Here is a 21,800-nt window from a genome sequence, read left to right on the forward strand (position 1 = left end):
TACGTCTGCTCTTTCACCCACACATACACACACACACAGTATCTGAGAGGTGATTAGGGTCAGTGACAGGGTGCAAGCAAAGCCCTTTCTCTTTGTTTCTTCATCTTTCCTCCTCCCATTGCCTCTCTCTGTCGTACACCGTCACCCCGAGGTGTTCAGGGTTGGTGACAGGGGCCCCTGAGGGCCAAAAGCCTGTCGGACACTGACAACTGACTGTTGACAGCCTTTCCCAAAGGAACAAACACTCACATACACACACCATACCGTATCTTTTCTTTCTTCTTTACATGGTCATCTTTCTCTTCTTTTTCTCTCACTCTTTTGCCTTGGTTCCCTTCTTTTTTCTCATTTTGTCTCTTTCTTTCTTTTCCTCATCTTCTTCCCTCTTTCTCAGACTTAAAACTGCTGACCCAGGCAGTTACTCCAGAGTCGGATGTCCCAGTCAGCTCTCGGCTCCACTCTAAACCCAGGGCTGGCAGCCTACACTGGGGAACTAAACGATTCTGACTGCCCCTGAAGCCCTGGAGGTTTGGGAGGATGCAGGGTTTCTGTGTTGGTGGGTTGATGTGTTGAAGGTCTGGTTGGAGGGTAGGAGGCCTGGAGAAATGCAGGGTCTCTGATGTGTGAATATATCCGACTTTTGTAATTGTCTAAACAAGGGTTGGAGGCCTGAGGACCCAGTTGGTCAGAGGCTAGAAACATCAAGCAAACCATCCTTGAAAAACATAACTAAATCACCATTGAAAAGGTTAGTCTGGCTTGACCGCCAGTTAGCATAAACCCCATATCTCTAATTCTAATAAATTTGCCACAGAAAGTAATACATTAACCAATACATTTTCATTGCTGTTTAATACAGTGTCTTTGCTTTCTAGCATTAATCAATACCGCACAAAAAAAACAATGCATGAATCTTTGACTCTGTAGGTAAACAAACAGCAGCTGCCAACTAACAGCATTTTTGTTATGAAATGCACAGAATGCAATACCCATTCTTCATTCCAGAGACATATTGATTCCCAATACATACTGTCAGACCTATTCCCACCCAGTTTTACTTATAAACTATAGAAACACAATAAATGTTAGTGCCAAATGTGGCACTAATATATGTTGGACAAGGATGATTTTAATGGGGACATTACAGAAAACTGAATCTAAGGGGGTTAAACAAAACACCATTTTGCTGCGCATGGCCCTGGAAAGCCCAAGAGAACAAGACACATCACTGAGAAACAACCACACTGCATACAAATGCTTCTGTATCCAATAAAAAACAGATTCCCATTGAAGGGTCAACAGTGATAAAATCTCAGCAGAATGTTTTCCATCTCCGCTTATTTAATGGGATGTAAATAATGAAAGTCCTAATGGTAAGCAACCTTCTGATCTGTCGTCCTCTATACTAACTCTCTGAATGTATTGCAAATAATTAATGAGGGGCTACTTTTAGACAAGGGCTGTCAAAACATTTATTGATGCTGTATGATTCACGTGCATGTACGTTCACACGCTCCAAGAGTCACAAACATAAAGAAACTCCCATTGATAAATGTTGGACAGCAGTTTCAAGTGGCTCTATGTATAAATCAGACAACTAGTTGCTTACAGCATCCATAACAAGGAACTTACAAAGTTTAACATCTGACACACACACACACACACATACAAAGGCTTGGTTTCCCTCCTACTTCAGTAGTAATTATAGAACAATTTCAAAAGATTTCTACTTTCTACTGTTTTTCATATAAAATCAGCACACCCTTTAAACTACTGATTCATTTTTATTGAACTATTTACTCATTTCTGAACTTGTTTCTTGTTTGGAAAGAAGCACTTTGATCATGAACACACAAAAAACTGGACATGGACACAAAATAAGTTTATTTGGTTTGATATTCCGACTATACAGTGGAATAGATTTTGAATTATTGATGCTCATGTTGCAAAGGTATTTCCAAAATGTTTCTATATCTTGCTGAAATGAAACCCTTTACCTGCACGCAGAAAAAAGGGCTGCAGATAGTTGGTCGATGCTGGTTGACTGCAAAGGGACTCAAGGGATTTAACAGATATGAATACATCTCATGAATGCAATTATTAGGACAGTAATCTTTACCATATGAACAAGGCGTGCACTGACAGCTAGACTGTAGAAATAGCATGTAAGCTCTGCTTTCTAAATCCCCCCACTGTGCCATTTTAGCTAAAGCCAGCAGTAATAAGAGTATCTGATCTGATTTGAGGACAAAGGCTGCACCCACACTGCAGGCCTTCATGCTCATTCCTGAATAGCTGCTCATATCTGATTTTTCTGGATGACTGTTCATATCTATTCTTGGATGTAACTCAGATCTGATTCCAATATGAACTGACAGCAAACCGGAAAAGAGGTGTGCACAGAGGAACAGTGACAAAACATGTCACCTGTTTTTTTTACCTTCCACACATTTTGCACAAAGTGTTTGTCTTTGAGCTGTGACCAGATTAAAGCATCTCCAAAAACACCAGTCAAGTGTTCTTTTTATTTTTTGGTTTATTGTCCTGACTGATAACGCTGCTCTGGCTCTGTCAAATTACCAAACTGACAGTTGGAGCTTATCGTCATAGTAACACTGACCAATTCATATGCATTGTACAGTAGGCTTATCGACCTTATACATATCGACCTAATACACACTGCTGTCAAGACATTCTGTTCACAAGAGAAGTTTGTCTGAATGACCTCAGGACTCTTCGTAACTATAAACTTTCTGAAAGCTTTGTGAGTTGTAAGGTATGTCTGATGTTGTTGAAAAATGGAAATGACTTTTCTTATTCCTAGCATGACACCACAATTCAAAAATAATTTTTAAAAAAAGTAGAATCACTCTCATTTTTGGAAAGGGAACAGGGTGACATCCATTTATATTATCAGTCACCAAACAGTGTTCTTAGAAATGACACCTATCAAGCATACAATGTATACTTTGACTCCCCAAGTTGAAAATACAACATTTGAAGGTTCATTTGAAGACAGAAACAAGTCCAGATTAGAAAATATCCAAATTGACCAATGCTTTGCCATATACACAGATTAGAAACCATCAACTTTAAGTCAATTAAAAGAAAGATTGTTTCACTTGCAGTTGCAGTGCACGTGTAAAATTATCTTAAAGCAGTACAAATTGATTTCGGCCACTTCGGGGTACCACAACAAGCAGTAAACATGACAACATTTCATCACTTTATAAAGTTGATACGGCGAACACAAATAACTTCTTATTAACACATCCAGCAGACAAACAGCAACATTAACATTCATTTGGAGTTGGGTTTGTGTGCACCTGATGGATTTAAGTCCAATACTCACTCTCCTTTTAGCTCTTTTTTGTTCTCCACCAACTCCTGAAGGAAATATCTGGATCCTTAGCAGCTAAATGCTCCACTATGATCTTTAGTCGCTTTTTTTTACTGGAAACAAGGTTGATGAGAGACGTGTGAGTGAACTAAAACAATAAAGTTGTGGGCTTTAAAACCAAGACGATAAGTTGAAAACTGATAAAACCGTAGTCTGTAGAGAGGAACTGCTGAGTCCAGTGATATATTTTCTGGGTGTTAATCACAACAAGCAACAAATTTTACTTGACACATAGTAGCAGCTTTAAATTTCCCCTTATAGCTGAAGTTCTCCTTCTCCTCTCTCGACAACTTATAGCCTCCCCAGAGAAAATAACACTGTTTAACAAGATAGCCATATGGTTTATAATATCAGAAGTATTAGAACAGTAACTGTTATTACTGAGACTGGAAGTTATTTATGTTTTTGATAATGAAATGTGGATTGAGAAAGTGTAGGACTAACACTCTCCTCTTGCTGCAAATATTACAGGTGCTCTAAAGCACTCAACATCCAGCTGTTCTCGAGTTATTGTGTGTAATAGCAGGAAACCGTATGAACACATTGAACTGTATGAATATGAGGCAGGATGTCTCTAAAAGATTAAGTATACTCAGTTTTGATTAACAAATAAATATACAAATGAAAAGATGTCAAATCAAAATGCAATATGAAATACTACTATAAAGAAGTGAAAACAGAAGAAGAAGAAGGAGAATCTTAAGTTCCTAGGACAACATCATAACAAGAAAACATTGGTTAATGTGTATAACAACAGTCCTCTAACCCTACTTATAAGTATTGCTGAAAATGGATTAGTTTGAGCCAAAATGTACATTTGACCCGGTGATTTGGATGATCCAGATTTTGCACGTCACCAGTAAAGAATTAGTCTACGAAATGGTGATGCCAGTTTATTGCCATCATAACATCAACTCTTTCAAAAGTCCATATTATTAAGTTCATATTTAAAAGCATGGCCTATTTCTCTAATTTCAGTCAGAGACCCTTATGGTAAATGATTATACAGTTAGGGTTAGGGTAGAAAAGTCTCTGATTGGATGTTACAAGTCAGCTGATAGCCATACACCTGGAGAATGAGCCAGTGACTGGGGAGTATGAATGAAACAGCTGATGCCAGTCAACTAATATATGACTCCTTTGCTCTGTCTGAAGTAACAAAAAAGATTTAGTAATAAGATTTTTTTTTTTTCAAAAAAACCAAATGGTTTTTCAGAGTTCAGTTGGTTCAGGGTTCACATCAATCTTCTTTATGGGCAATTAATTGAAACACTCCTTGTTACCACTGTTGTTTGTGCACTGTAAAAGAGCTACAAATAAGAGACACTTACAAAACAGTTTTGTGCTCAAAGTGAATCAGATTTAGTGGGTAGTTGCTTTGGAGACCGACTGCACCAACCTCAACAACTTTAACTCTTTCAGTGACGTTACTGACTGCTGAGTTATGAGTTTGTGAATGCTGTGCATTAAGGTCTGTTACCCAGGTAACTGTTTTTAAGTGGTAGTAAAGCAGTAATCACACTGGTATATTATCAGCAAAAACAGACTTGAGTAAAGCTTATATTCTACTCAGGTACATTTGTAAGTGAGTTAACACAGAATCTCTTTAGCTGCAGATTATTACTTGATATGAAAAACAGCATTTTATAAATCATCAGAAAGTGGGGGACTGCTTCCCTTCTGAATTTGAAACAAGCTCAATTGCTCAGGCATCTATGCAAAGTATAGCAGAGGATCTCAACATTTCAGGACCATGACACCCCCAAATTAAAAAGCATTCTCCTAGCTTTATGATTTTTTTTTTCTACTTTTCCTTTTTCATAAGATTTCATACTGGTGTTTGTGACCCCAGACTGAAAACCACTGGCAGCATAAGCCACAAGCTTGTGGGTGATGAGCTCCATAAGTGCTTCTCCATTCTGCCAGCTCAGTGCAGTATTGAAGAGTACCGAGCCAACAGTAGCAGTTAGCTGAGCCTTTATTTATGAAAGGGGATTTGCTCTCCTCATGTTAAGTAGCTGGCAGAACAGCAGCCAAAGCAAATCGCTAATACTTCCTTCCTCTCTCTTCCTCCTTCCCTCTCACTCTGCTTTAGGAACTTAAAACTAAAGGATGTTGGGTACCAGCCCAGCGGGGTTTTTGGCTGCTGTCTTCTTACTCTTTACATTATAGACCACATTCATATTCTGACTCATACTGTAAGAACAGTGCAGCAGAAACAAACTGTAGACAAGTGCAGTGGTGAAACTTTCCGTTCCAGCTTTAAGTTTTAATCTGACACCCTTCCCATCTTCTCCCTCACTCCACTCGTGGTATTGTAAGTGATTGCTAAAGTGGTGTCCAAAGGAAACTGCAAATCATACACTCCTTAAAACTCCTCCGCACTTTGCAAACCTCAAAGTTTTATCTCTCTTTCAATGTCCTGGCTCTGGATCTGCTTATATCTTCTCCGTGTGTCTCCTTTTATTTGTATCTGTGTCTGAAAACAGAATGTTTTCATTTGTCTCCATAAAAGCAGTTTGTCTCACTCTTCGAGTTTACTAAGAATGTCTTCTTATTAGAAACAGCAACCTTGGGGAATACTTGCAGGGTGGCATGGTTGTACATATCCATTCGCTCTCTCCTTGGCACTGCTTTGGCTCGCACTGTGCGACTGTCTTGCTCCACTGATCATTGAGCTGCAGGGGTTTAAGTGCTTTGCTCAAGGACAGTTCAATAGTAGTTATTGACCTCAATGTTGCTGCACGTTTACTCCTCCCACTCAAGTTTTCCCCAGATGGATCATGAAACCCAACAGGCAAGACAGTCACAAGCCTGTCTTAAACAAAGAGTGTTTCGTGTGTATCCAGCCCAGTTGCATTGAATGTTTCTGAAAACCACAGAAACGTTGGATATATACGTTTCAACACGTGTAATACGTATCATATCAACATTTCTACAAACGTAGCATATTAACATTTCTACCCATTGAATAATGATGTTTTATGGTGTGACAACGCTGTGGTTAAGGTCTGGTTAGGTTTAGGCACAAAGACCATTTGGTTAGGGTTACGGAAAGATCATGATTTGGGTAAAATAAAATTAAAAAATAAAATAAAAACGGCCGATGTCTCACTAAAAAAAAGCTGGTTTTCTTGCTAGAAAAATGGCTGCAAATGTCCTGACGTCTCGCTAAAAACACCCGCTTTTGTCGGTTGAAACGGGAAGCAGACGTTGGTTTCGGTTTCGAGGTGGTCTCGAACCGTGTTCTCTGCTGATTTCCAACTTGCTGCCAACAAACTAACTAACCATCCACCCGCCCCCCCTCCTCCTATATAGGAAAGATCAACTCATATAGTTCACATGTGAACTACGTCACTTTAGAAATGTTGAGATGATATGTATTTTGGACAGGTTGATATAATACGTTTTGTTGACATTTTGATATGATACGTATTGTTGAAATGTTAATATGCTACGTATTTCACGTGTTGAAACGTAGATATTCAACGTTTCTGTGGTTTGCAGAAACATACAATGCCGAAGTTTTATTCTGGCGACCAGGCTGAAATATCCGGCCCTCACACTCCTTACTAATGAGTAAAATAGTTAATTTTTAAAAGTGAAAATCCTCCTCAGAAACAACTGCAGCAACATTCAACAATCACACATTGTCAAGGACTCTGTTTCTGGACTTTTTGTGTTTTGGGGTATTTGGTGTTGCTCTGTGTGTGTTTTGAATGTGCTCTGGGTTACAAAGTGTTTGTGATAACTACATTTGCCATTTGTGTTCCTTTATATGAGGCTTGAGCATTACATATTACATATATTGCATATTGTTTTTTCCTTTGAGTCGAGGGGTCTGTACTACGAAGCAGGATTTGGGGTTAGTGAGGTAACTTCAGGGTTACATCGGTGGTTCACTTCTTACCAGGGTAAATTGGTAACTTATGCTGAACAGCTAACCTGCTCTGGTGCAGTTTAACTTCAGAGGACTGGATCACAACACCTCGAAAACTGACCAATCTGATCACTGGAAAAAAAAGGAATCATCATTCCTACAGGATCCCAACATGGACGAAAGTCCTGAATTACAATAAAGTGACAAGTTAAAAGAGCAATATATATTTTTATAGGCCAGTGGAAACATTTTATCGTTAAAGACTTCCTATTTCCACTCTGGTTTTAAAACAGAGCTTCTAATAAATGGAGAGATTGTTTACGACACTAAACACATAATGATGATTTTAGCCGCATTTTAACTGTGCAAAGTTAATTTTATCCCCAGAGTGACAGCTGACAGTGTGGATGATTTTATACTCTGATTTCATCACTGCAGCTCAGAATAACATGAGACAACTGTGTGATGATAACTGGAAATGAAAACGAAGGATTGTCTTTTATTAGAAAAATAATCCACACGCTGTTAATTGGCTCCCATGATTATGAATGCAACATTTGGGTCAGAGAGACCTCATCAGTCATTAACTACATTTCCACTCTTTGCTTCGGTAGCAGAAACAGTCTGGCATTACTTTTAATTTTTTCATTTATGCGACACATTCAGAATGGTCTCTTCATCGTCCAACTAAATAGCAAAAAATACTCACTCTATACTTGTAGGAATTATTATATATGACATGTATTTTAAGCCTTAACTTTTAATATTTGGAAATTATTTCTATTTTTTCTACATCTTCTTATTCTGTTGTATGATTACAGGCTGTCGTTTACATTTCACTTCATTGAATATGACGTTTTGCTTTCCCTAAAACAGAAGTTTTCTGCAGGTACTTGGTATCGTTGTTTTATCTCATATCATATGAAGCACTTCATTCATGGTTCTGATGATGTCGCTCGTAATTAACGACCCGGCCTCTTTCACATGAACGAGCTTGTAGCTGGATGGGAAAATTCCAGAGTTGACTGATCTAGTTGATAGCCAGCTTCATAGTACTGGTTATCTGGACGGCCAGTGTTAGGCTCAGTGAAGCAAGGTAATGAAAAGATATCCTGGGTATGTTGAACTTGCTTCATAGTACAGGCCCCAGGGCTCTTGTTTTCTCTAGTTTTATCTCTGCCTTGCTTTGGATTTATTCTTGTCAGTTTGTAACCCCTTGTGTTTCTCGTGTTTTGCTGTAGTCCTGCTCAGGCTGTTTTCCCCTGTCTGCTCTTTAAGTTCTTTGTCAGTTTGTGGTCGATGTATCCTGGTGTTTGCAGCTTTTGTGTTTTGTTCCTTATTTTTGCTCCTCGTGTTTCAGGTCAGCCTGTTCTGTTTTCGTCTTTGCCAGTAATCAGAGTCTGGTAAATAATTATTTTCTTCAGTTCTTGTCGCCTGCCTGTTGTTTCTGCATTTAGGTCCACTTGCCTGCATAACCATGATACACATGGTGATAGCCACCAAAAAAGGGCAGACAGACCTATTTCTCCACCAGCATTTGCCTCTATAGACCAGAATGTAATGCATCCAAAAGATATGTGTTTTAAATGGGGTTATATTTAAAGAAAATAAGAGAAAGGAATTATATCTTTTGAATATTTCAAATATTAACTGTGGAAATTGTGAAAATCTTTTGTGACATTTCGGCCAACTACAGGTGTATTTTTTTTGCCTGAGGAACAGCTGTAGTTGGTCACACATAAAATTAAAGTAAGTTTTGTGTGTGCAACTATTTCCTGTATCAACATGTACTTAAACCAGAATAATAACAACTTTTAAATGCAGAGGAACATGGAATCCAGGTCCAGTTTTATTTAAACCATACCTTTTTTCATTATCATTCATTCCATATTGATAAGTAGTACTGGTAATATTTATTGTATTATTTAAGGGATGTAATTATCACCAAACTTTTCTAACAGGCCATGACATACACTGAACTCGATTGCCAACACCAAGAAAGGATGCAGGCCGTACCTGAACCCTGGTCAGCTCGACCTGCCATCGATAGTGGCTTCACATTGTCAAAAAAGTTGCTGGCTATCAGCAGCATGCCACTCTCATGAATATTTACCTCTAAAGTCTCTCTGGTGTCTACCGTCTGAGGGGCTCATACCAGATATGACCTGTTATAAGGGTAAACATTTGTGAAACTATTGCCATTGCCCTCTTCCTTAATATGTGCAAAAAAAGGAGTTGTAAAAGTACAGTTATTCAGGAAGATTGATTGCAGCAACCTGGTGTATGTGACCAATCAATTATTTATCGTATTTGTCTTCTTGACCCTTCTCTCAACCTGCTTCACTGTATAGACTGAGCTGCCAAGTAGGAGGTTGTGACCTCAGCTGGTCACTGATAGACGGGATAGTTCTCCAGATCCCCATCAGCATACATGAGGGACAAGAAACCATCAGCGAAAATCGTTAACTCTAAAAATAGCTTACACAACAATAACATGACCGACATTAACGATTAATTCAATGCCGTATTCAGTCTTTAAACAGTCTTAAACCAAGTGGAAAATACAGTATCTCCCACTGGGTTGAGGTAATTTCACATCACTTTTTTGGTGTTTGTTCCATGCACCAAAATTTTACTTATCTTGTTAGATAAGATAACTTTATTGTCTGTCACAAGTAACAGAAATTATCCTCTGACAAAGCATAACAATGCACACTTAAAGCAATGTAAAAACACACACATACAGTTAAAACTATATTAAGCAGGAAAGAGTACAGTGCTTATTTTAGTTTGTTCAGGTTGATTGCAGAGGCAATAAAAGATTTTTTGTAGATGTTTTTCTGGGCCAGTGGGACTTTGTAGCGTCGATCTGATGGCAGTAACTGGAAGGATTGGTGGAGGGGCTGAGAGGGGTCCTGCTTGATCACAGTGGCCTTCCTCATCACTGTCTGGGTGTACAGTTCAGATAAGGGAATTTGGGGTGAACCAATTATTTTGCTGGCCTGATTAGTTATGTGGGAGAGTTTAATTTTATGTTTCGTGAGGACGTGGTACCAGGATGAAATGTTGATGGTGAGTATGGATTCAATTAGGAAATGGACTCCTGAATATTTGTTGTCTTGTTAAAACCTTCCAACTTAAATCATATTATAACTTCAGTTTAAGAATTTAAGGACCACTGTGAGGTTGCAGATAGCAACCAACTGAATACCCCTCCCCTCACCAATCCCTTCCAAGCATGTAGGAGAACCGAAAAACAGGAAAGGCCCTCCCCAGAGCCAGTGTTTGGTTTGTTTGTTCTGGGCTACTGTAACAACATGGCGGCCTCCGAGGAAGAGGACCCACTCCCTATGTAGATATATAGGGCTCATTCTAAGGTAGTAAAAACACAACAGTTCTTATTTCCAGGTGATTATACACTAATTACAACATACTATGTATATTATTCCATTTCTGCCAAGTCCGTTCCGCTAGATTCCACTAAATTCTGCACCTTCAAATGCACTCTGTTGGTGGAGAAAAGTATTTTTATTTTATTTTATTTATCTATTTATTCATTTTTTATTGATACTTGCAGCAATTTGGTCTTTTTTTCCTTTAGTTGGAGTGCCCTGGTAAGTCAGAGGAACAAGGGGTGACGATAAATCTCAAAAGTCTTTAAACCTATTGAGTGTGCTTTACATCAAAGTTAAACACACCCTTTTAACCCATTATAAATTTATTTATCAACTGTGATTTTCAAGGTCTAGGGGTTGAAGCCATCCACTGAAAAGTCAAGACCTCAGACTGAGAGGCAGGCAGTGAGGTTGTGAGTATATATCCTCTTCGTATATATCCTCTTGGTCTTTATGCTGACGCAGTAACACATACACTAATGAAATAAACACATGCACACACACATACAGACACAAACACACACACCTGTGAATCTATCATACACCTGTGAATCTAGCATCTCTCTCTCTCTCACTCTCTCTCTCTCCCTCCAACTTTAACAAACACATGCTCACTCTCACACAAACAGTAATGTCAAAATGTTTGGTTGCATGCCTGAGTTGCCACAAACAGAAAATCATTCTCTCATCAATTTAGAATGACTGCATCAGTCATTGTAGTCAATCCTTTTGACCCAAATCTGTTGTGCGTGTGTGTGTGTGTTTGTTTGCATACAGAGAAAAAAATTGTTTAATCCTACACATGCATTACCATTCAGGAACACAACAAACATTGGTTATATAACAGTGCGCTATGGGTTTGACTATTCCATGTTTGTGTTTTGTTAATGTTGCTAATCGAGGACTCGAAACATACTTTTGCATTCGTTGGGAAGTTGTTTTGTTTTAAAGCCTCAGCACTGTGTGGGGGTGTGTGTGTGTGTGGGAATAAAATTTCATTCTTCTGAGTCGACACCATAAATGAAGAATATGTACCCCTGCTGTATTTGTCTTGGCTGCAGTTCCAAGTCACTGCTTTCACTGGCTTCACCAGACACAACAAGGCCCTGCTAAGCCCCCATGAGGGGTGAAAAGTGCAGGTTGAACTGATGTGAAAGTGTTTAAGTGCCTCACCTCCAGGTTTGACATACATAGAGGCATTACAATTTAATTTCAATTGACCATTCACTAAACCCCCAAACAAAACAGCAATCATTATTTTTCAATCATAGTGTTGCAACCATAACTAGGCATAGCAGGCCTTCCAACCTTATAACTTCTCTACATGCCAAAGTGGTGTGCATGTGGCTCTAGTAAGAATGGTTTTATTTTTTATCACATTTCTAAAACCCAAAATATAAGAGTAAAAGTGTAAGGAATAATGGATTAAACTGCATGCATGCTGTGGATGTAAGCTGCTAAATTTGGCATGCCTCGCTAACTTAAGACCTCCAGCAGTAACATAGCATTACCTCCAATGCCAAGAGTTAGCATATGATTAGCTACATTACATTATGTGGATGTAGAGGTTAGAATAAGATATGCACATATTGAGTATTTTAAATTCTCTCACTTTTTCTGTGACAAAAAAAAAACCCAAAACTGTTTGATATAACATTATTTCATATAGTAACATTTAACTATAATACTGGGGCTAACTAGCTACTCCACTACCAGAACAAAAGTGCTTCTTTAGTCCTTGGAAGATATGATCAAATGCATATTTCAGACTCTTTTACAGGTTTCTCATTTCCATATGAATCAGCAGCAGATGGAGTTTTCATCCAGTTCAGTGCTAACATTGAATAGCTAGCCAGCAAGCTACAGCTAATAAAATCTCCTAGTTGTCATTTGAGCTGGCAAAATTCTGTTGACTAAAAATGAGAGACCTGTTTTTGTGTACTAAAAATTAATGCAGATTTTGCTATCATTGTAAATTGCATCTGAAAATCTGGAAAATGGATAGCTTGACAGGCATAAGAACAGTAAATAAGGGGGCAGGTGCTTAGTGAAGGGTCAAGTGGATTAGTTGGTTGTTGAACAAAATACAAGTAAAGTGACGGTGACAGCGCCTGACCAAGAAATAATCTGATACATGACCCCATGTAAAACCACAGCTTGTCGATTTTACACCTCAAGATATAACATGTTACAGCACACCAGTGAGCTGGTAGGTGGAATTTTCACCTCACACCAGAATAAATGTTTCTCTGTATCCAGCTTTTATGCTAAGCTAAGCTACATGGCTGCTGGTTGTGGCTCCATATTTACCGAACAGATAGGAGAGTGGTATTGAATTCTCATCTAACTCTCAGGCAGAAAATATATTCCCCAAAATGTCAAACTATTCCTTTTTAAAAGAAGATTATGCTTGGTGGATGTGTTTATGTAACCTTTGAATGCGGAGGAGAATTTTACCTCACCTACACAGTATATATTTCCTGTTGCACAAGACAATAATAAACTGGAATAATTTAGAATGGAGAGCTAGCAGTAAATACAAGCAGTCATGCATCAGTTTACAGCTTGTTAGCACTCTGAATGTCTATTCCACATATCTCTTGCAGCGAATGGCTTCCAGTATTTTCACATGTTCAGATGTACATATACTACTTTTCTTTTAGCCTTTGTTTTCTCTTCCAAGGCAGGTAAAAGTCTCAGAAGTGGCTTATACAGTAGAAAAGGACATAATCCTGTATTGCTGTTTGTGTGGACACAACACAGCAGTTATTATGTGGAAACAGTGTAGGTGAAGAAAGGTGGGAGGCATGCCTCCAACATGGAAACTGCCTGCAAAGTGTACACACACGAACACAATATAATCATGCACACGTAAAAGCAGGCATTCAAACGTATGTAAAAGCACTTCATGTTCACGGGCAGACACACACAGTCACACTTAAAGCACTTACAACCAAGGTAATGATGCTAATGCAGGACAATGCCTGATTTCATGGCCCTTTAAAAACCAATTTAAAGAGGGTTTTTATGTTATAAGCACATGACCATTCTCATTTTCTAACATGCAACTCACTTCCTAATGTGATGTTCTCTTGTGTCTGTGTACTCACATGTGCAGTTTTTATGAGGCTCTATGTGATTCATAACTCTGTGTGAGTTGGTTGCGTGTGTCGCTTCTGCAGTGGATAATAATGTTCGTACAGAACAGTTCAATGTAGTGTAAGCAGTCCTGTTGCAGTTAAAATCATGGTAAAGCCTCAGCCAATAAGATGACAGCTTGGATTTTCTTATAAGAGAGAGAGAGAGGTGGAACTGGAGGGTAAATAAAGGTTAGTAGATAAATAACAGAAATGCTCAAAAGACATGAACAAACAAATACATTTGAAATTGTCATCCTAACTTTTTTTCTATGGACTACCGGGTCTGGAAAAGTGTTACAGGGTAATTGGATATTCCTTTAAAAAAAATAAAAATTTTCGTTGCCACCATCGCCAAGTGCTTGCTCATGGGGGAATATTGGGTCTCTGTAAATTAAACAGTATAGACCTGCTCTATGTGAAAAGTGCCCTAAGATAACTTCTGTTGCGATTGTGCACTGTATAAATAAAACTGACTTGACTTCTTGAAAGGTTCAGGATGCAATTTAAAGGACCAGTGTGTAAGATTTAGTGGCATCTAGCGAAAAACGTGAAATGCCCTCTTTAGAGCCAGTGTTTGGTTTGTCTGTTTTGGGCTACTGTAGAAACATGGCGGTGCAACATGGCGGCCTCCATGGAAGAGGACCCGCTCCCTATGTAGATATAAAGGGCTCATTCTAAGGTAACAAAAACATAATTCTTATTTTCATGGGATTATACACTAATTAAAACATACTTATGAAGATTATATTCCATTTCTGCCAAGTCCATTCTGCTGGATGCACTAAATTCTACACACTGGACCTTTAATCCAGCACTTTTATTACAGCAGACAAATTCCACTTCACATTCACTGTTGTGATTCATGTCAAAAATCTTGCTGCTCTTTTCTAACAAGATGCTCTGCTATCTTTTCAATCCAGCTATTAGAAAGTTCAGCACTGGTTAGATACATGCTCCACACAGAAACTGTCATGTTGCATGTGAGATTTTTTGTTATATAAATAATTCTCTGGAGCAGAGGTTTTTAAGTTGTTTATTCTCCAGTTTTTCAGTTTTTCAGGTAATGTCTAACCCTAATCCCTAACCCAACCATTATAGGAAAAGTTAATCATTGCCTCTTTTTTTAATATTTTTATAAAAATTATACACCATCTGGGCACATAAATTGTCTTTGGTTCTTCTTTTTAACCTGGAATTTTTAAAATCATTTAAAGATTATTTGTAGTGTTAATAAATGGTTTATAGCAGCTGTAAAACAAGGCAAAGAAAACACTTCTTTGTCCTAAACCACTCCCTTGTTTGCTCATTCACTACTCCTTATAAAAGAGACACTAAATAGTTTACTGAATAGTGATCAGCAAATCGAGATCATTTTATCTATATAGTAATTAGTAGAACACAACAGTAATTTTTGCATCTATTAAATGCACCACTCTGCATTATGGAATTATGGTAGAAAGTAATGTACAGGCCATGGATGCTACTTTTTTTGTTATGTTGTGGAATTTGTCCGCTACAGAAGGACTGTACACTGGCACAATGTGCTGCAAATGAATAAATAAATCTATAAAGCACATGCTTGCAGACTTGCATACAGCACATGTGCTACATAGATAAATAATAATACTATTACACATCTATTACAGCAAAAATCAATTAGTGTCTGTTTGTATACATTGAATAAATGATAAAGTCTCTCTGCTCAGTAGGAGTTATTCCCTTACTTGTTGAGTGCAGGTTGTTTCTTCATGCAAAATTAATTTTAGGTTTAAAATTCAATCAAGAGGCTTTACCAAAGGGGTGTATCAAGGGAGGGTTATTTTCTTCAGGTCAAGGGGAGTATACAGTAACAGACATCAGGAGGATAAGACTCTTGTCAAGTCAGGCTTCCAAATTGAAGTGCCACTTTTGCTTTCAAGATATCTCAGACTGCATTTAATTTGGTGGAAAATTATTCACTTAGAGATAATTCAGTGTAAATTTTTGTAATATTCATTTTGATTAAGCCTGGAAACCATAATCAGCTGGGACGTCAAGTGGGAGCAGAACATCAACGGCTTCACTAAGAAGGCTCAGCAGAGGATATACTTCTTGTGGCAGCTGAAGAAGTTCAACCTACCAAAGTCAATGATGGTGTGCTTCTACACCGCCATCACTGAGTCCATCCTCACCTCCTCCATCACCATCTGGTATGCTGCTGCCACTGCCAAGGATAAGGGCAGACTGCAGAGTATCATATCAAAGGTGATCGGCTGCAATCTGCCGTCCCTCCAGGAACTGCACACCTCCAGAACACTGAGGCGAGCAGGAAAGATCATAGCCGACCCCCCCTCCCGCCCCAGACATAAACCTCCAGCAAGAGGCTGTGGTCTGTCAAGACCAAAACCACACACCACAAGAACAGTTTCTTCCCATCATCAGCTGGTCTCATCAACAAGACACGGACTCTACCCCCACGGACATTACACATTATATTAACATAATACCCCATAATCTCATATCTGCACATCCGTGATCTTTGATCTAATATGGCACGTTACATTAATGCTACTTGCATTATTATTATTATTATTATTATTATTATTATTATTATTATCATATTGTATATACTCTCTACTCCTGGTCAATATTTAGTACATTTCATCTCATTCTCTTCTATTTAATATTTAAAATTGAAACCTGTAGCAGCTCTTCTCACTTAGAATATATTTTACATATATTTTATTGCAAATTCTTTCCTTTTCTTATATTATTTGGGATTACTTGATTTTGTGTATATTTCTGACTGTTATGCACAACAACACCAAGGTAAATTCCTTGTATGTATGTATGTGCAAACCTACTTGGCAATAAACCAGATTCTGATTCTGATAGAAATGCAAAGTCAACAACTTTTTAAGGTTTAAACTTAATTCTGGACTTGACTGATCTGATAGACTGATGTTTCAGTCTCACATCAAACTCACATGTGGTGGTTGTTGATTGCTCAAAACTCAGCTTTCTGTCTGGTAGTTTAACACCAACATAAAAGGAAACACCAGAAAAGGAAGGATGTTAAGTGTAGTAATGCTAACTGTAAAAAAAAAATACAGTCTAGTCATAACAGGTTATGACATTGCATTTAGTTTGCAATGAGCTAAATGACAGTAGCCATCTAGACCAGAGTTACTGTATGCTAGTGACCTAGTTAGCTATCTTGCTTGCTTGCTTGTTTCTAACCAGCTCCTTTCAAAACGTTCACTAGGAGCCATAGCCTCTGTCCTGATAAACCATTTTGCACGCATTTCAGTATGTACACATAAAAGAAAAAGAACAGAAATACTGAGCACTCACAGTTTCACCTTGATGCAGGTAGCGGCATCTTCTCCTAATATGACGGCTGCCGATAACAAGAGTGATAAAGCAGTACCTTCCAGATACTTAAACCTTTGCTCATTTGCATTAACTGCTTTGACACTGGAAATTATGATGGAGGTGTGCGTGGTAGATTGGAAAAAAAAAAGTGCTTTAAAAATAAACCACAGGTCAGAGATCTCAAGCCACAAGTGACCAGCTGCCATGACACATCACACGTCGTCTCTCCAAGGCAAAAATGACCTATAGATACCATCTAGAAGCCGTAGTCATTATGACCCGGAGATGCACATCAGATGACGTCAATATAAAGTGACAAATTTCCATAATCGGAGGTGGCAGGTTGGATGGGTGGCTAGATAGATAGATGGCAAAAAGTGGACTTAGCTGCAGGAGACCACTGTTCACTTTCCGTCTCCAACCACAAGTGTCATGTTTCCAACTGCAAGTCGGGACACTTTTAAAAAACTGTAACTCCGATTGTCATGTGCCATGACGACAAAGGTTGCCTGACTTTAAGGAAGTAGTAACTTTAACCTAAACCATGTTTCAAGTGATCATTTTAACCCAAACCATGATCTTTCCCTAACCCTAACCAATTGGTTTGTGGCTAAACCTAACCAGACCTTAACTACATCGTTGTCACACCATAAAACATCATCATTTTTAACAGTGTTTTTTAACAATGGTTTTGGAAATTACCAATAGAGGCGGCATATTAGAAAACACTCCTATGGGTCGTTCTGGAGTGCATGGTACAATCAACCTATGTTGTCGTTAAACTATGAGGATGTGTTGCTCTGTGTGAGCCTCAAGTTCCTTGTACACATCCTCTCTTCCCCTTTATCACTTCCTCCCCTGGTTTTGTTATATGTTTTTGTCATCTTCTTCTCTGTCTTTTTACCTCTGTTATTATCTTTCTCTTCTTCTTCTTCCTCTTCTTCTTCTTCCTCTTCTTTCATTCTCATCTCTTTTTGTCCCGCATTCAACTTGCAGAAAAAAAAGGTTATTAGAAAGGCAGCACTCTCCCTCTTTATCTTAGTTGCTCACTCGCTCTGTAGTGTTTTTTGTTGCCTGTGGATGTAACAGTATGGGACTGATGCAGCAGTCGGCTGCTTTCTGCCTCCTCAGCAACATCACTGAAGCCGCACACTAAGGAGCACTGGTATGACTGTAGAGTGTTTGTGTGTGTGTGTGTGTCAGTAAGAGAGTGAAGGAGGTAAGGAAAAGGGAAAGGGCAGGAAAAATAGGAAATATGAAGCTTAAATAAATGTACCTGATAACAAAATGTATTAGATTTAAGAAAAACAAACAGAAAAAAAATGAAAGAAGAGTGGCAGCCTGCCTGGCTTTGATAAAATAATTGAATAAAAATAAAATTTAGTGGTGAGGAGGGAAAGTAAGTGCTGCATTTCCTCACCAGTTTGTCCTCTCCAGTTATCTGAACCCATCCATTCTTACTTCTTTATATGCACACACACACACACACATACACACACACACACACTTTTTTTTTTCTTTACTGCTTGGTCTTTATCTTACAAGCACCTGCAGCCAACCAATTTTCAGCGCAGAGGAAAGTGTAAAATTGGTTTGGGATACTTATAACAGAAAGTTGTAGAATCAAAGATGAGGATTAAAAAACATGAATAGATGCTCACTAATTCATCGTATCTCGCTTGCGCTCTCTCTCTCTCTCTCTCTCTCTCTCTCTCTCTCTCTCTCTCACTCTCTCTATGTCTTTCAATTTCTCTCTATCTTGCTGCACTTTCTCTTTTTTCCTCTCTCTTCTCTGGCTGCAAAAAGTGGGGCAGCTCCACAGAAATACTGCAAAACATAGAGGGAGGGGGTATCGTAGAGGGAGAGTGAAAGAATACAAAAAGTGAATGAGATAGGAAGAGATGAAGAGAAGAAGAAACAGTTGAGAGACAGAACAAGAGGGGGACAAACGGCTAAGTCAACCTCATCCGATGGGCTCATTTCTAATTAGCATGCTGGTTAACCCCACAGTTGTATGGCCTGTTTAATTATTTCCTATGGGGAGACTTCTTGTCAGTCACCATACATTCAGCAAACTGATATCATATAGAGCTGCACTCCGCACTGCACACACGCACAGTGCTGAAGCCTGCAGCGGTGATGATACATGATAAACACCACTGAGGTTAATATGCCATACGGACCTTGTTAAAGGAGAAATCATGTTTTAAGGTTTTCGTTAGGGTGCAGGGCCATGGTGTTGAAATGTATCCATTTCAAAGGATAGTATTAAAGCTGCACTATTCATACATTAAAGTAACAAATTAAAGTGATTCGTCTGTCTTTTGTGTGTGTTCATTTTGCATTAAATCATCTTTTTAATTGCATCTTTTTAAATGCAAGCTATTTGTTGAGAAATGTTGAAAAATTCTTGGTAAAAAGGGGGGGTTAAAGGCATGCATTGTTGTCTGCTGCAGTGTCTTTTTTCATTCTACAAATGGGGATGCCAATGATGGAAATGTTCAAATCCTACATGTGGTGGCTTTAGAAGTACCCGATGGTATTGTTTTTGACCACCAGTGGCGCCATGGGTCAATGTTCTGATGAGCAGGTCCTGGTTGTGTTTATATCTTGTGCTCTACTTGCATGTGGATACACACACAAGCACATGGATGAAGCAGTACACCTCCCTGCTGATAAAAACTAGACTAGCCTTGACTTAAGGGCATCTTTGCAAATGCATTCATTCATTCAGGCCTCGGAGATACGCACAGTGTGTTGTGCTGAGAAACACTGGATGTCAATATAACTGTGTTTAAAAGAAAACTCAATTTAGGAGCCTACCTTTAAAGGTGAGTTTGAAGGGCATCCTTTTTTCTGTGGCTGTTGCCAAGAAGTAAGTTTTAATACAAAAAGTCGCCTTGTGCAGCTTTCAGTCTTGTGTTCAACGTTACTTCGATGTTCAACAACTATGACTGCATTCCCATATGAGTCTCTAGAAGTACAAAGTTATGCACTTGACTGTGTGTGGTAAGAAGTCTTTGTCATGCATCCAAGTCAAACTTACAATGGTAGCAGAGAGTTTACAGTATCTTTATTTCAAACATGTCCACAGTCACTTTGGAAATGGTGCTGTAAGTAAGTGTTTAAACAAAACATTGGGTAAGTCCTTGGTTATTAAAGTTCAGTTCATGGTAGCCACTCCTTAAAAGGAAATTTAAATAATAGTATTTCTCATGTACATTTTTTTGCGAAGTGCTTACTTGAAAAAACAAACAAACAAAAACAAAAAACAAAAAAACAACTGTATACACATAATGTAGACTGCAACCCATCCAATTGCTCAGTGCATATGCAGGCCATCTTGTATGATCAGGCCTTTGTGTGACATTTTCAAGCAATTTAAACTATAATTTAGTGTGCTTTGTAATTCTGATGGTGTGCTCAAATGTGGTGCAAACCTGAAAAGGTTAAGGACCAGCTGAACAGCAGACAAATAGGCTTCTGTGATTTTTCATTTTTTTTCTGCTCCATCTGGAGTCTAATTCTCGGGTCCAAAAGAAATGTGTCAGCTCAGTGCCAAAGAGGCATCGGGGACAGCAGTGGCTCACAACCTGTGGGGATTATAAAGCAGCCAGCCCTGGTCCTTAGTTCTGATTGGTAGAGTCACATTTAAGACTATGTAAAACCCCAGTAAACATTCAAATGTGAGTGCAAAACAGCCTTTCACACTGTGTGCAACAACACCTCTGAGTGCTTCTATCGCTGTGACAAATAACGGTGTCTTATGGCTTATTGCTTCATGTTTGGATGGACATAATGTGTGGATGCAGATATTGTAAAAGGCCAGTGAAATGGGGGGGGGGGGGGGACGACTTATGGTATTTGTCTACAGAGGCAACCTGAACAGAATTGTGTGTGTTTTCTGATGTTTAAAACATGAAAAAAGGAGGGGGGAAAATGGTTTTGTAAAAATAGTTTTTGCTCTTTTAGTTAACAGGTAACAGCAAGTTTTAACTGTGAGCACTAAATGAAGCAAAATTTTCACAGCTGAAGATGGTAAAATCCAATTGTTATGTATCCAGGACCACATACATCAAAATAAGAACTTATGATGAAAGTAAGGCAGAAGTAATAAATGGAGGTCAAGGTGGTGGATGGGCATTTAGTGGGTTTAACATCGCGGCACCACGTTAGCAGAGCAGCAGCAGCCACTTCAATGCTACATCTTTTTCTATACAGGGTGCATTCAGGCACAGTATGTAGGTCACCCCGTGTTTTGGCAGAACCTAGAGTGCAAAACAGTCACTGTATTTACACACGTAGAATAGAAAAAAACACACAATACAGTAGACTTGAAGCATTATAATGTGTGGGGTTGTGTTTACATACATATATCGTGAGTGAAGCTCAAACAGATGCATGGCTGAAATGCCTCCTGTGTAGACAGACCATAACTTGTTCATTATGTTTGTTAACCATGCTTGCAATCTTTCCCAAACCTCAGTCATAGAAGTTACTATGCACAGACATCATGGAAAGCAAGAAGATGTTGGTGTTGGAAAGAAAATTAATGTTGGGGGTTTTGCAGGTTTCAAAAGGAGTGTGTCAACCATGAAGGTAAATTTTCAATAATTAGGAGTAAGTATGAA

At 38.7% G+C, this 21,800-nt stretch overlaps 1 long non-coding RNA gene across 1 annotated transcript; it reads left to right on the forward strand.

Annotated features, from left to right (window-relative positions):
- The first annotated feature begins 1,153 nt into the window (after positions 1-1,153).
- Positions 1,154-10,626, forward strand: LOC122997276. The gene is made up of 3 exons (XR_006407195.1): positions 1,154-1,165; positions 9,638-9,644; positions 10,528-10,626. It is a non-coding gene; the product is annotated as an uncharacterized LOC122997276 (long non-coding RNA).
- Positions 10,627-21,800: the final 11,174 nt, after the last annotated feature.

This window comes from Thunnus albacares, chromosome 14 (genome assembly GCF_914725855.1).
Source record: "Thunnus albacares chromosome 14, fThuAlb1.1, whole genome shotgun sequence".
NCBI classification, from domain to species: domain Eukaryota; kingdom Metazoa; phylum Chordata; class Actinopteri; order Scombriformes; family Scombridae; genus Thunnus; species Thunnus albacares.